This window comes from Tupaia chinensis, unplaced genomic scaffold (genome assembly GCF_000334495.1).
Source record: "Tupaia chinensis unplaced genomic scaffold, TupChi_1.0 Scaffold000528_1, whole genome shotgun sequence".
Lineage (NCBI taxonomy): Eukaryota > Metazoa > Chordata > Mammalia > Scandentia > Tupaiidae > Tupaia > Tupaia belangeri.
The window spans coordinates 6,968,587-6,983,592 of record NW_006160041.1 but is presented as its reverse complement, the minus strand read 5'-3'; the positions used below and the strand labels follow the sequence as shown (position 1 = coordinate 6,983,592).

General features: G+C 36.0%; 1 long non-coding RNA gene across 1 annotated transcript in view; it reads left to right on the top strand.

Moving 5' to 3' along the window:
* Positions 1-7,187: 7,187 nt before the first annotated feature.
* Positions 7,188-15,006, top strand: part of LOC102484229 (uncharacterized) — a 48,121-nt gene continuing 40,302 nt past the window's right edge. Inside the window, exon 1 of the long non-coding RNA XR_335777.1 lies at positions 7,188-7,282. This is a non-coding gene — a long non-coding RNA (uncharacterized LOC102484229). The remainder of the gene's footprint in view (positions 7,283-15,006) is intronic.

Genomic DNA, 15,006 nt, shown 5'->3' with positions numbered 1-15,006 from the left:
CATGGCTAACCACAGCTCAAGTCCCGGACCTGGTGGCTTGCTTTCTCACTTTCACTCTACCACTCTATCGCTCTCTCATTCTGCCCCTCTCTAGTCAAATTAAATAGACAAATAAATAAATAAAGTTAAATAAAATAATTCTAAACCACAAAATCATGGAGAAAAGAAGTATACTCCATCAAGCATGCGGCTGCAGACCCAGCTGTGGAGGCACAGAGAGTAGAGTACGGCTGCACAACACTGGAACCATATGGACAGGACAGGACAGGACATAGATTGTGGTTTAATCCAAACATGACAGATACTCATGATCCTGGCTAGCCACAAGGCTAGGAGGAGAATCCGGGGATGACAAGAAAGAGAAGAAAAAAAAAATTAAAACTACCCTCTCAAAATCTTTGACTAGGAGGGACCATCAGTTTAAATGAAATCAACCAGCATGAATATCAAAGCCTCCTTCTAGATACCGGCATATGGAGATTACTTAAAGTCTGAAACTGGGAACTTTTAAGGTTTCAGTTATAAGATATTGAAATATTTTTATAAAACGCTTACTGAGCACTTTAGCATATTAGAGTAATTATTAGAGTAACTGTTTCATTTAATAGATCAATTCTCTAAGGAGGATATTATTATTTCCCCTGATTTTTAAGAGAATTATTTCATTTTATTTTTTAACACTATTTCTTTTAAATTTGCCACCAGTCATATGTACTCACCAGAGACAGACAGACAGATGAAAAGTGAGAAAACAAGCCTCCAGGAACAGGACTTGAACCATGGTCAACCAATGTGGTAGTGCCTTAACCACACACCACCTGTCAGCCCTAATTTTCTCTATTTTTTCAGTTGAGACATCTGAGTCTTAGAAGGTACATTCCATTATTAAGCAGTATGTCCCCAAATTAAAGGAGAAAAGTAATCAGGTATGATTCTAAAACCCATTTTCTATACCACTGAGTTTGGCTTCTTGTCACTTAAAAGAGTACATCAATAAAAAGCATCTATGAATATTTCTAAGGAACAAACACTAAAAAAGAGAATTGATGTGAAAGAAAAAGAACAATGGGAATGTGATGAAACAAAATCAGTGATGAAGCCTATCTATCAATATATCAATTGCTCCCATCCCTTTCTGTGTAAAAAGTAACCATGCTGAGAACAGAATAAAGGACTTTTTGTTTCCATAGGCGGAAGACAAAGCTTCAAGCATCTGAGGCTGGATGTTACAACTGCCACTCTCTTCCTGTTTCCTTGCTTGAGGGTCCAATTAAAATAGAAAAGGCTGGAGTTTGTGTTTATCTGTGGCCAATAACTATATATTATTCACTTTGATTTCTCTAGGCATAAAGACAGTTGGGCTTATATAAGGGAAGGGGCACAGCAACTGCTATCATAAAGGGCAGCCTGTCAGCAGCACTTAATAAAGCCATCCCTCCCCAAGAAGGCTTGTCAACTGTTGGGGTTGAAGGCCACTGAACCCTGTGTGGAATCATATGGCCAGAGTTCAATGAAGTTCCTTTACATACTTCCCTCTGGCAATATCAGTGTCATAGATTCAAATGTTGTCTACCAGACACCAAATGTCCACGTTACTAAAAACAGGTAATTTCACTAAACAACTGGAAAAACTGGAGTATCTAGGTGCTATAGGAATATCCAAATGAATCAACTTTGGTATCATTTGATTGTACAGTTTCATTAAATGGAAGGTGGTATTAAAGTACAGACAATTTTCAGGTATTATATTGTGACATCTGAACGACTCTGGGAGTTCGGTGACATTGACAGTTTTCAGATAACATTGTGCTCCAAATATTTTCTCAAAGGTCTCAGACCTACAAAGTAGTAAAACCTGGATTCGAATATGAGTCTTTTCATTCTCATTTCAGCAACTTTCCACTGTTTCATAGCTGCTTCATTTTTTTGTTGTTATTGTTGTTAAATGGATGTCTTAAAACAAAATGACACTACACATATAGTTTTTTATATCAATAATAGTAAACTAGTCTCATAGATATATTTTCTGGCGTCAACTTATTAATGAAAAATAACAACCTTAAGTACTCAAGGGTATTTACAAGACTATTCTTTTTTAATTGTCTTATCCATGTATGCTTATAAATGCCCATGTATTGTACCCACAGTCATTTTCTCTGTCAATTTTTCATATCACCATGCCAAGAATTTCTTCAGATCTGTCTGGAATAAATGAGTTCAATCCCCTCATTCTCTCAAAAATCTGAAGAAGCTATAATAAAAAATAATAACCCAATGTGGAAGAATATATTTAATTTCTATAAAAATCACTGCCTGATTTTCTTTAGCCACAGCCAAATGTCTTTGAATCTGTTGGTTTATAGACCTATGCTAATCTCATTGTATTAAAAACTGTCTAGAGTCTATGTACTTTATTAAATTCCAGCCCCTCTTGTCTACCTTTCTGTCCAGGTGAGAATTGACACTTTTGAAACTGGAATAACCCAAATGTCTGAGCCAGAATTCCCTTTCTTTCCAAATTACTCACAGGTGTTCCAGACTGCTGGTGAGCTAGTGCTGAGAGACTCTTGGATTTCCTTGTGCAGTTAGTCCCTATACTCCAAGCAGTTGGCTTATGGGTAATGTGGTGTGAAGCTTGCTTTTCCAATTGAAGCTCTTTTCAATTCTAACCATAGTCAGTGGTGATGGAGTGTCATCACCTACAGATTGATTTTTGATCCTCAAATGCCTCAAAGCATTTATCTCAGAATTGTTCCGAGGAGGTGACTGTCAGCATCTCAAAAACCACTACCTGCAGGATGTTTCATCAATCAATATTTGCAATATTTTCCTTAAAATTTTGAAACAAATCCAAGTTCTCCCAAACCCAAAGCCAAGTCCAGATACATGGAAAATGCTAGTGATTTTTCCTCCCATAATTGACTCTGGTACATGCATACTTTGCAGTGATTTACAGTTTCAAGTAAACAATGTATAAAGTGGTTTTGCTGGGTAGCAATCAAAAAGTCAGATGAAAACAAGGGAGCCACAGCTGATTTTTTTTTTCCACTCATAGAATTGTTCAAATCCAGACGATTCTTGAGTATGATTTTGTGGAAAGAAAAAAAGAAAAGTTCAAGTAACCATAAGTACCCAGCATTCGTGAAAATAAGTCAACTGCTATATAAAAGGAAAGTTAGTGAGGAAACTAGCTATGGTTTACACTAAGAAATGTCCTCCTTTAGAAAGATTATTAACCAAACTAAAAATGTATAAACCAGAACAGAACCCAAGTATACAGGAACAGCAGCTAGGAAGAAAATCTTACCTTTAATACATTTATTCATTGTGAAGAAAAGGCAGTTCTGGGCTGCCTCCATGTTCAAATCTCTTTCCTAGTTGGCCTGAAACACATCAAGCATGTGCACAAGGGCTCAAGATCCAACAAGCTAGATGACTGGAAGAAGGGGATCACAGCATGACCAAGCCATGTGGGGGTACTTTTCTCTCTTTCTTTCTCTCTCTCTCTTTCTCTCTCTCTCTCTCTCTCTCTCTCTCACACACACACACACACACACACATGCACACACACACATATGCACATACTCTATTATAAAAAAGGGAAAAAGGAAAATAAAGGCTGTCTGTCACTGGTATTAGTGATCTGTACTAACATCCTATTTGCAAAAGAATAGAAGATATTTTCAGTATGGTATCAAATTTATGACATTCTTAATAAAAAGGGGTTGGTATTTTTTTTTCTCATTTAATCAGAAACACTGCTTAAAGAAGAAATCATAACAATTTACACATAGATTAGGCATTTTATGTTACCTAAAACACATAAAAATAAGTATTCACCCAGCAATCTTTTGTTGATGGTCAAGATATTCTTTCTTTGAGAATATCTCCAATTATTGAAGTTTTAGCTAACATTTCTTGCATAAAATCACAGGTAATGAACCATCCAAGATTCCCAATTCTAATTTATTTAAATAAAAGAAGGAACTTAAGTACTTATAAAGTAATCTCAATGTAAGATCTTCCTAGATATTTTTCTCTAGTTATTTAAAAAACTCTTGACACTTAACTTAATTTTAAAATAATTTATCGAGTCTTTAAAAAAATACAACTCCATTTTATAGAAACAAGTTTGTTCCCTAAGACATGATTTATTAGCTTATTAACATTAAGTAAATTACATAATTAGGATAAGGTACACAACTGACAGACAGATATGGGAACAATGACAACCAACTCTTGATAAATATATAATTCAACTGTTGGGAGCAACTGGTGAGTTTAACTTTCAAGAATGTTCAGCATATGATCATATGCTCATATCTGTTAGCCATTTCCATAATAACGTCTCAATAACAAAGGAACAGAAAATCATTGTCTTATAACAATAAGTATTTACACTTTCCACTCACAAGTTCTGGGTATTTGTGGATTTAGCTGAACTGGGTTCTAGACTGCAGGTTAGAGTAAGATATATTTTGTGTATCTCACTTTGGAACTCAGACTAAATAGGGAGTGGCTATTAGGGACCTATAGCTAGAAGAACAAGAAAATCAAGCAAAACCATGCAAATATATTTCAAATTGTCTCTTATGTTACATTTACTAACATCCTATTAGCCAAAGTAAATTATATGGCTAAGGCCAAAGTTATGGAGAGGGGCTGGTAGGTGGTATGGTAGATAAGGACACTGGACTCCCACATGGCTAACCACAGCTCAAGTCCCGGACCTGGTGGCTTGCTTTCTCACTTTCACTCTACCACTCTATCGCTCTCTCATTCTGCCCCTCTCTAGTCAAATTAAATAGACAAATAAATAAATAAAGTTAAATAAAATAATTCTAAACCACAAAATCATGGAGAAAAGAAGTATACTCCATCAAGCATGCGGCTGCAGACCCAGCTGTGGAGGCACAGAGAGTAGAGTACGGCTGCACAACACTGGAACCATATGAAAAGGGCAGGACAGGACATAGATTGTGGTTTAATCCAAACATGACAGATACTCATGATCCTGGCTAGCCACAAGGCTAGGAGGAGAATCAGGGTATGACAAGGCCCTACTAGGGGTCCCTGTCTCTCTCTTTCTCTCTCAATAAATAAACTTAAAAAAAAAAAAGGGTAGTTCCAGAAATCTATAACAAGGAAAGAATTGAAACCAACAACTCCATATTCTACAATATTTAAAAGGAGAAAAAGCAGAGTGTTTAATACAGGGACTCTATTAAGTGGAAGTCAGGAGAAAATAGGTTAAACTTAGGTCCAAAGGAAGTAACGAGTGCAATAAACTCTATATTTATGTCTTGGCTCATTAATTCACTAATCCATGAAATAAACAAAAATATAACATGTTTTACTATGTGCCAGGTACTATGGAAATACTAAAGAAATGAATGAAGAACCTTTGGGACCTGATGGATTGTCTATCTATGCTGAACAATGAAGAACAGTCCAGAATCAACATGAAAAAGAAAATAATGTGGTTCTCTGACTTTGAACTCCTTTACTAATGCAATGAAGTTTCATTTTTATATATGGTTCTTAATGAAATAATAGTAATAAGATCAGCTAATATGCTTTGATTATTGTTAAGAGCAAATAATTACACCTTGTCTTTTACTCCATCCCTTCAGAATGTCACTCTAGATATATTAAGTGTAAGAAGCAAACAAAGACAATACATCCCCTGACACAAGGACCTTCCTCAAAAAAGGTACCTGGATAGCAACAAATCAATAAATAGGTGGCATTTAACAAAAGGGAAAAAGAAATGTGACAGTAAAAGAATGGGACAATTAGTGTTCTTCTGACAATGATTATATTTTTCTTGTTATCAGCAGACGATTTTTAAGTACATGTGGAGCAGTTACATATGGTAGAGAAAAAAATTACTGTGTCATTCAAGATCTCTCCATTTCAATTTTTTCAAGTGGAGTAAGAACTTGGACACTCAAGAAAGAGACTGACTGAAATTCTAATGCTTACTCAGCCACTAATTAGTGCTGTCACCTTTGACAAATGACCTAACATCCCTAGATGTTGCCTTCCTGTCCCTATTTGCTCTTCCCCTCCCTAGACTGGGGTAAATGGGACCCACTGATCCTCTGTATTTTAATTCTTCCCCTATTATCTTGCCTGTACTATAATTAGTGTCTAGATATTTGGCTCCTGTACTATTAAGCTCTTTGAGATCCGAGTCAGTATCTGATACCTTCTTGTAGAATCAATCTAGAAAAGATTTTTTTGTATGATCAGTTTAAAATACATTTCTACTACAGTGTGCTCTGAAATTGTGTGCAAAATCTGTTAAATTCATTTTAAAGATATCCCAACATTTTCTTGAGAACAAACCTCATCCTCTGTCCCATAAAGCATAATAATTCCTACTACACGACCCAACTAGCATCAATAGAATAGACTGATACTTTATTCTTCCACATTACATTTAAATTCTGATCTGGTTATATGAATTCAAATGTAAATCCCAGGCCTTTCATCTGCCATCTTCTGCTTGTTGACAATTAATAAAAATGCATAACAATGAAAATCTTATTATTTCCTGGACTCTCAATAAATCTCTAATATAACAGTCTTTTCAATAGACCATTGACATGACCTAGAGGAAATGTTTAAATGGTAACGTTAGAAAAGAATTGAAGTTTTAGCTTATCTAAGTTTTTTTTTTTTTTTCTTAGTAGAGAAAACCAAGATCCTGAGAGATAGATTAACTTGTATAAAGTTACCACAAGTCTCAGAAATCATGGACTTGGGACTTACACTAAGTCTAATGTGTAATTCTAAAAAGAGAAAAAAATAATTCCTTAATAGCTTTCTATTTTGCATGCCACACACATGCTGACAACTCTTTACAAATGTTCCTCATTCCAGAATTCTCTATTTTTATTTATGAAGAGCTATACAATGATGGGCAAACCATTTGACCTCTCTAGTTTCAATTCTAATAGAGATGTGGCCTATATGACTTTCAAAATGCCTTCTACATCCACTCTGAGCAATAGAAGGATTAGAGAGGAATTTGGGAATATAAGTTACAAAAACAAGACTTACTGCATATATGTATGTAATTATTATGTGTGTATATATTAATGATGCAGAGGGCTTATCCCTAAAGAGACTCTTTGCTTTCCCTATAATTGGAGGTTTTCATTATGATGTCAGAGCCTTAGGAACAAGATAGACACTCCTGTTGTACTCAAACTTGGCTTGGTGTGTGTGCCAACTACATCTTGCAAAGGGATTATCAAACACTGAAAACTCTTGGGTAAGATAATTTAAATTATACAGGGAGACAGCATCTCAAAGAGAAAAATAAAAGGGAGGGAAAGGCACACTGACAAACACATTAATCTTGTGTAAAATAATCACAAACAAATTAAAAAGCTATTAAATAATAATTTAAGCTACCTATATTTTAAGGCATTTATAAATTTTGTTATTGTTAATTTATTTTTGAAACTCTTTTTTTAGAGAGGTTTTTGCTATAAAGGTGCATGCGCTCGCCAGAAAGACAGAGTGAGAGAGAGAGACAGAAAGTGAGAAATCACCCCCCAGGGGGGATGGCCACGCCGCAATCCCTTCTCCATTCTCCTCTCAGGATCTTGGGCATGCACACACATGTGCTCGGCATGAGTTTAAGCCACCGAGTCCAGGACTCGAACTGCCATCGACTACATGGGATTCCAGTGATATAGCCATTATATCAACTGCTAGTCCCTTCTGAAACTCTTATATTGGCCTTGGTTTATTTTTATTATATGTACATTTGTGAGAATTAGTAATGACATGGGCAATATTACATAACTGGTAACAGTGTAATTTGATGGTTTTATTCTGGTAACATAATAAAAGACTCATAGATGAGTATCTTTGGTCTAGCATTAGGAATTTGTGACAGAGAAAAAGATACATGCCCAATAATGTTCAGTAAAACATGGTACACAACTGGAAATGCTTTAAATGTCCCAAAGCAATAATTTAGCAGAATTAACAACTATGACCCTGGCAGAGGTCTTTCCCTTATTTAATAGTGCATCGTACCATCTGGACAGAAAGAAAGAAAAAATAGTCAAAGTGGAAGGGCACTCTGTCATCATATTCTCCAATCTTCTCATTTGATACATAGGAAACTGATGGCAAAGATATTAAGTGACTCCACACCTAGATCCCTTTATAGTCACCATAGTTTCTCCTTCCATAATGATGTCTCTTAGTCTTCCTTGTCTAGCCCAATACTAATCAGATTTCTTTTTTTTATTCTATCATGGCTGAATTACTCCACAAAATACCTAGCTACTACTGGCAATATTTCTCTTATTAGGTCAGTTCCCCAAAGGAAAATTAACATCACCCAAGTGTTCCAAAAGTCAACCTACTTTTTTGGTTGCTGTTATGTACAAACACAAGATCACATTGCAATGGTTCACTCAGACTGTTTCCCACAGGCCTTTGTAATGCCTAGTAAATCTAGGCTTGGCCTGTGGTTTATAAAAAAAAAAAAGAAAGAAAGAAAGAAAGAAGGGAAAAAAATCCCTGGCTTTTCTCATAAAAACAAGTGAAAGCTTTTCTTAGCTTTGTCTTCTATCTTGACCATGATATAAGCTAAACATGCTTTTGAGTAGATGATATAAAATGCCTGCTTTCTGAAGATCTATTTCACTCCTCAACTCCTGAGCAATCATATTTTTAGGACACTATCTCATAGAAAGTTAAAATAAATATTTTGTATGGCACCCCAAGTCTTTTGCCAAACCCAGTAATCATTTCAGGTAATGGGAAAATAATGGAAGACACTCTGGAACTAAGCCATTAAAAGCTGTCTTTTGAGGCTAACATGTGCAAAGTGGGTTGGCTGGATTCTGCTGCTTTTAGGGCACAGTAATTCAAATGCTTGTTTAAATCTTCTTAACTGCATCAGAATTTAAACTGCATTTGTATGTCTGAAGACCAGAGGCCCTGTTACAAATCTCTTGGAAATCCACTGCTAATTCATTAAGTAAGAAGTAGTAGATTTAGTAACCATAAGAATTCATAATACATGTGAGTATGAGAATATGTACATCTCTCAGAACTCTGAGAGTTCTACAGAAACTTGAAGCCACTTGCAGTTGGCTATCCCCACTTAGGCAAAAATCCTGTCCTTGCTTCAAACAAAGATTCTATTTCCTGAAAGATATCAATGACCAAGCAAGCCCATACATGCATCTAGCCTCCCTGCCTAAATCTGCTCTTCTTCCAGCTATTTTGAAAGCAAGTTGAGCTCTCTGGGGTTGTGTACAGTCTAAGGCATAACCTGAAAACACCTTGATATAAGCCCATCAACAAAAAGTCTTCATGACTACCCTGTTTGCTTCCACCCAAGCACTGCTGTCCATATGGAAAGGTGTTTCATAACCTTTATTGTTATTGCTTCTTCGTAGTATTAAAGTATACAAGCATTTAAAGTGATGATTACTTGGTCATGATAACTCATTTGAAATGCATTGCATAATTAACAGCTTTGAAAGCAAAGAGGTAAATTTTGTCACATATATTATTAAAGCAGAGTGAAGTCCCCCAAGACCAAATTAAACACTTGATTAAAAATATCCATGTTAAAAGAAATAACTAGATAGGGAATTGTACTCGCAGCCATCCCAAATTAGCACACTTATTGAAGAATCTGTTCAAACCATGTGAAAAGACATAATCCATACTTACTTTGGTAAGTGAGAACTCAAAAGTCTTAACTTGAATGCAGGTCAGACAAAATAAACTCTAACAGGGTCATCTGAAGGTAGAGGAAATAGGAACTGGGAAGAGGGACCCTAACAGGCAAGTGATTACAGTGTAATGAAAAAAAGTATTGACTGGGAAGTTATAAACCTAGATTCATTCATTTTTCAACTATTCAATTTTATACTCAAGTACTATGCAACATGCTAAATTTTAGGCTGCTGGTTTTCTCTCTTCCATTTCAGATGTTGGCTAAGATTACCACTACCTCCAGACCTCTGCTTCCACTTATATAAATAGGGGTGGGGTGCTGGGAAGAAATGGTTAAGAGAATGTTTATGACTTTAGAAGAAGAACCAGGAGTTAAAACTCCAAGCTTTGTCACAGTATTTTATTGTAAGATACAGTATATTTTAATTTAACTACATTGCAATTGATTTTAGAAAGATTTTTTTAAAACTCTAATTCCCTACTAAAATTCTGGAAGTATTTGCAATTGTCTTTGAGAAGAGCTACAGAGCCATGGACAGCCAGCCAAACCACAGCAAAACAAACAAGACTGTCACTTTGGAGAAGGAAAAAATCCTAAAATTCCTATGCCCATGAGATATGAGGACTGCAAAGCACTCTCTTAACTTGGTGATTGTGGCAGGCAGGTGAGAATTTAACGAGCTTGGCAAAGTAGCTATGTGGCACTCTGCCTAGACGCAGCCCTGTGTATCCTGTGTCCAGAGAGGGGTCTTTGTTGAAACAGGCCTGCCTCTCTGAAGTTACTTATACTCTTTCTGGTTTTCTCCTGAAACAGAAAAGATCTACCCCATGTGAATGCAGCTACCAAACTTACACACAATCTAAGGTTCGATTAAAAGATTTTTTCAAAAAAACTAAGAAAGAAAAAGCATGAGCACAGTAATGCCCAAACTCTCCTTTCACAATCACACTGACTGTGATCAAGTTAAAATTATTATAGGAATCATAATTTGGAATTTCCTGCTCCATTTAAATTCTCCAGGGTTAAACTGCCATAAAAGATCTTTCTTATATTGAAATTCCATTTTTCCAGAAGGTAAAGAACAATCTACTTTTACATCCAAAATAAATCAAATTGAAGAGAAGAATTAGAAGGTGACCTTGGATATGTCATTTCACCTTTCTGAATGTCATCAATGAAATGAAGGTTTTGGGATCTCTTAGTCCCTTGCCAGCACTAACACTGCAGTTGTCCAGGTGCTACCCCATAACAGAGGGCTGCACAAAATCACACAGGAGGAAGATGGAATATTAGAGCAATAAGGAAAGGCAGTTAGAAGCACACATCTCAGACCTCCTTCAAAATGTTAGCTAATAGGTTTGTCCCCCCGGCTTACTGCCTTTTAATAAGCTGTCAACACCTTATACTGTTTCTCCCACAGTATTTTAAAAATAAATAAAATAAAAACTGTTTTTAAATGATCCAAACTCTAAAATATGACTTGAAACTAAGAAGGTTAAAAACTGCTAGTGAATAAAAGGTGAGAATTACCATTTACTGAAGAATGTGCTCTCCATGGTTATTCTGTTAATACATCATACTCAAAGCCATTTTTCCTATATTTCTTATTTCAAGATATGGCACATGCCCAAGCTTTATACTTACATGGCTACTACCTATGTTTTGCAGAATTTTTAATTAGTGAGTAAAGCCCTACAACATAAGGCAAGGTTCTGATGACACCGAATATTTAAGTAAAAGCCTTCTTCAAAGACAAGGAAGAGCATCCAGTCTATTTTTCTTCTACTTATTGGTTGCAATTTAATTGGTATATATATTTTTTTCTCATTCTTAAAAACACCTTTTGTCCATGTAATTAAACTCCAACTACAACATAGAAGGAAGTTGAAAGAGGAGAAAGAGAAGGCATGAGAGAGAACAGGAGGAAGAAGGGTGAGGAGGAAAGGAGGTGTGGGGAGAGGTGGGAGGAGACGATAAAGATTAAGACTTAAGAGTAAGGCTGTGGGAGTGAAGAGGAATAAGAAATCGAGGAACCCAGTTTTGTACTAATTAGCTTTGTGCTTGATCTTGAACTTCATTATAGCTCTCTGAACCTAGATGCTTCATCTATAAGAATAATATGGCTGGATTATTAAGCACTAATGGTGTTTACCATCCCCTTCAATTCAAACATGTTATGGCTGTACATAACTAGAAAATAGTTAAACATCAAACCCTTACATGGGAATATAGAATAATTTAAAGTCTCAATCTGTAATCTTTTTAAGATCAAGGAAAGGTTTAGTAGATTTGTAAGTGACGAGTAGGAGTGACTGGTTACCTGCTTGTTTCTAATTTGTCAGCTCAACAGAACACATTACACATTTCACCTTTAGCACCTCATCTGAATTCCGAATTTCCAAAATGCCAGGAAGATCATCAAAGTTGTCTTATTCTTTCCTCTAGGGACCCAGAAACAATTATTCAAATGTTTTCCAGTTACACTCAACTGAAAGCAGCTCTGGAAGAGTTGAGGGAGTTAGTTTAAAGCTTTTGTCAGTGATCCTCCATGGAGGGGTGCTAGAAGTCATTGAAATGTAGATAGCAGGGAGAAAACTGTTACAAAGCACTCAGAGAGTCTGAGATGAAAAAATAAAATCGTATTAGTGCCAATGAGAGCATTATTCCATAAAAATTCCCTTTGTGACTCATGAGAAGGAGCTCAAATCTTCAAATAAAACATTTAATTCACACCCGACAGAGATTTTCAGAGTATGGAACAAGAGATGTTAGTAATTCCATTCTTAGCCCAGGGAAAAACTGTGCGGCAGACTAGAGTGGCAATAAAATAAATCTCCATGGTTCTTGAAAAAAAAAAAAAATCTGAAGAGAAAGGCCCTCCAGCAAAAGAGGAAGCCCCATGTGATGGACTGTGTTCCTCTAACTTTCAATTAGTAGGTTAAGGGGATTGCAATGCTTGTGTTATTTCTGGACTGCACAGGCACACAGTTGACCGTTGGCATTTGTGAATTCAACATTTGTGTTTTGACGGTTCATAAGCAACTTCTGAAGGTGCTTGGCTTGTGGTTATTCTGCTGAAACCTCAGTATAAGTAAAGCTGGTGGACTACTGCACAAGTGAGTCAGTTAACCATTAAACTCAGTGTCCACTCCTCCATCTGTCTGTAATAATATCCATGAAGCAATATGCAAAACTCTGCACCTCCAATCCTCCACCCACAAAAAAGGGAAAATCTTTAAGCGAGTAATAGATTCACAAATTTAGGTTTTTGGGAACCATTACATGTTGGGACTAAGGTTATATAATTACAGCCCTTATATGACCAGGTAAAACAATTAAGGAAGCAAGACATAGGTAAATAAAATACCAAAATATCTTTGGTTACCAGCAAACTGGGTTATAGAATCTAATTTGGCCTGTTGCTACATTTAGGTTTTCAATTATTTTTTCTTAAGAATTAAACACAGCTACCTAGTCATAGTAGAGGACAAGAAAATAATAGACCTTTGCTCTCAGCAATTTACAACCATTGGAAAAGAACATGTGTGTTCTGAAAGAGAGAAAGGGTTAAGGACAACAGTTTATAGACCCTTCATTTGATGTCATCAATCAAGTATATCTCTCCTTTATGGAGATGGGTTAAGAGGTAGAAAGTCAGGCTGGAAGTATTATTTGTGGAAATGTAAACAGTTTGTACTTGAATTTGAAAGTCTTCCACACTTCCATTTTGTTTTTGAAATAGCTCATTAAGCATCTGCTAGTATCAATTGCAGCAATAACAATAAAAATAACATTCTGAATCCAGTCAGGATACGCAAGAGTATTCTTCAGTAACAACTGTAAAATTTCAGTAACATAATTAAAAAACTTACTTCATACTCACAATGACCACAAAAGACTGTCCATGAACTAAAAACAAAGGGTGAAAAAGAAAAAAATAAATAACAATAAAAAGAAACACATGGAAGATAAAGATATTGTCAAAATTTATAAAATATGTGATTGAATTCAAGAGATTATTGGAATACAGTTTTTGTTTTAGTTTTTTAATGAGAGCGAGAGAACACACGGGAGAGATAGAGAGAAATGTATTTCTGACAGGGTCTCACCACATCAAAATCTTTCTGCCACAGCCCCTCAATGAGCTAACTTCACAAGTGCATGCCACCATGCCTGGCTTGTTTAGGTTGAGCCAGGAACCAAACTGAGACCTGTCAATGGCCTCAACCATTGGCAGTGGTGCCCTCCCACTTTGCCACTACTGCTGTGCTAGAATAGAGTTCTTTATGAGTCTCTTTTCTTTATGCCTATCTTTCAAGGAAAGCACTGACAGCTTTTTTTCTGGACTATCTTTTAAAAGATATTAATGTTTAAAACAGCCTTAGAAAGGAGTGATAGTGTCTCTCTCCAAAGCAAGAGGTAGGCTTAATATACAGTATGACAAATACACTGTCTTTGTCCAGGAAAAATGGAAATATTTTCTTTCCTTTTTTCTCTTTTCTTTTTAGGTTTTTGCCATAGGGCACATATGCTCACCTGAGAGAGATACAAAGAGAGGGAAAGTGAGAAATCACCCTCCAAGGGGGAGATGGCCATGCCACAATCCCTTCTCCTACATTCTCTTCTCTGGATTTTGGACACACATGAAGAGGTGCCCAATATGATTTTCCTGCCACCATGCCTGCTATTTGAACCACAGACAACTCTGTGGGAGTACAGCTTCTTAACCACTACACCACCTCCTGGACCTGGGAATATTTTCTTATAGGCCATTATAGGAGTCAGGTTTCCCAAGTTGTAGCTCCTCCTCAGTGACAGAAACCTACTCTCTGTGCAGAATTCTACTAGGTTCTGCTCTATATCACCTCTGTAGAATTTGGGCAATGAGGGAAATAAACGCAGACATGAAGCACTTGCATCTTGCTTTGCTTTTAGTAATGAAGTCATATTTCTTGTGTGTACTGTCAGGATTCATGAAATTATGGCATACTGACTTATTAGTTTGTATGTAGGGTAATATTTAGATCCTTCTCAGTTCTTGACAGAAATTAAATTTTTAAATGAATACTTTTAGCATAATCTAAAAACCACTATAAAGATCCTTGAACCTAAAGTATAGTAACTAAAACCAATAATTCAATAGAAAGATTGAATAACAAACACAGTTAAAGAGAGGCTTAGTAAACTAGAAGATACATGAGAAGAGAACAGCTAGGTTTAAATGACAGAAAAAGAGAGAAAAATACAAATAAAAACTGAAGCTTTCTGTATATCCATTAATT